This window comes from Canis lupus, chromosome 38, assembly GCF_011100685.1.
Source record: "Canis lupus familiaris isolate Mischka breed German Shepherd chromosome 38, alternate assembly UU_Cfam_GSD_1.0, whole genome shotgun sequence".
NCBI lineage: Eukaryota > Metazoa > Chordata > Mammalia > Carnivora > Canidae > Canis > Canis lupus.
In genome coordinates this window covers 9,372,082-9,373,604 of record NC_049259.1, presented here as the reverse complement: position 1 = coordinate 9,373,604, position 1,523 = coordinate 9,372,082, and the positions used below count along the sequence as shown (strand labels likewise).

General features: G+C 38.7%; 1 pseudogene; it reads left to right on the top strand.

The window, feature by feature from the left end:
- The first annotated feature begins 324 nt into the window (after positions 1–324).
- Positions 325–1,135, top strand: LOC100687452 (annotated as a pseudogene).
- The last annotated feature ends 388 nt before the right edge of the window (positions 1,136–1,523 follow it).

Below are 1,523 nucleotides of genomic sequence, written 5' to 3'. Positions count from 1 at the left end.
AAAACCTAGCCTTAATATTATTTAAATTGCATATGCTGCATAAAAATAACTTGTAGAGAATTTCCCCTTTATATCTGGGCAAAGAACTCTCTGGGACTTCAGAAAATACTTGATTCTCTTCGTGGTTTCCTGTGACAGCTTTTATTTAAGACTTACACAACAAATATCAACTTATTTTCTTTCGGCTCATTAGTACAGATTTTTAAGGAAAGTGTAGACCGAACCATTTTTTATAGTTTGCTTCTAGCCACAACTCCTTTTTAATCCTACTATTTTATAATTAAGTACATTTAGCTCCAGCTCTGGGCTTCGTGGAGCAACTCTATGTGCAGCTGCCCCACCACCCCATGCCTTCCACCTCCATCTCTAACTCTTCGGCTGCATGGCCCTGTTTTTAGAAATCAGCCACCCAGCAAAAATGACTTTTACTCATAGGAGCCACCTTCTGAGGATCTTCTTTCAGAGACAGGAGAGCATGTGTGCCTCCAGCTCAAGTCTGGGGCTAAACTCTGCTGGGTTTGTGGCTATTGAACCCCAACATGCTACAGATGTCACAGGGTTCATCACTGCAGTAAGGAGCATTAGGCTCTAGACTGGAGATTTGGGCATAAGCAAGTGTGTACACAATCAGATTATTTGGAAGAACAATTCCGGACCACAACTGCCTTTGTCCAGTATTCGAAGCTGTAATAGAAACAGAAGATGAGATTACATGTGAGATTGTTGAAAAAGAAAATGAATCTGAAGTTACGAGAAGTGTGGGTGAAGCACCTGGGGGAGAATTGGATTCAGTGGCAAAACACGAATCCAAGGAAGAGAAAATCCAGAAGTCTAAAACAAAAATAGCCTTTGAGGCAGAACAGATTCTCAGATATGGCAGGGAGATTGCACCTATCTGATTTCTGGTGAAAATATCTCTCAAAGAAAGGATATTCCATATTGCCCTTGTGGTGTCAATAGAATATTTGAATTCCAGGTAATGTCTCAGCTGCTCAACTACCTAAAGGCAGACAGACTGGGCAGGAGTGTTGATCGTGGTGTCCTGGCTGACTTCACCTGAGCTGAAAGCTATAGACTGGGGATCAGCAACACAGAAGAATATGTTTGGAAGCAAGATATAAAAAATACACCCTGAAGACAACATGGAAAAGCCTTACAGATGCTCATAATCTCTTAGACCTTACAATTCCATTTCTAGGACTTTATCCTCAGGAAATAATTCTATCAGAGACAAAGGTACAAAAATGTTGTTATAGGTGAGTTTAAAATATATAAATATTCATGAAACAAAAATATCTAATGACAGGTAATTAAATAAATTTCGATGTATCCCTAGAATAAAAGGCCATGCAGTCTTAATGATGTGGATCTATATCCACATCAAATAAAGTACAGGTTTAAACTGACACCAAGATATTCATAGTATCTTCATATCTTTGTAAAAAGTATTTATACATGTATATTTCCACGGGAATCTGGAAAGATACACACTTGGTGGGAACTAGTTAACTATAAATGGTAGG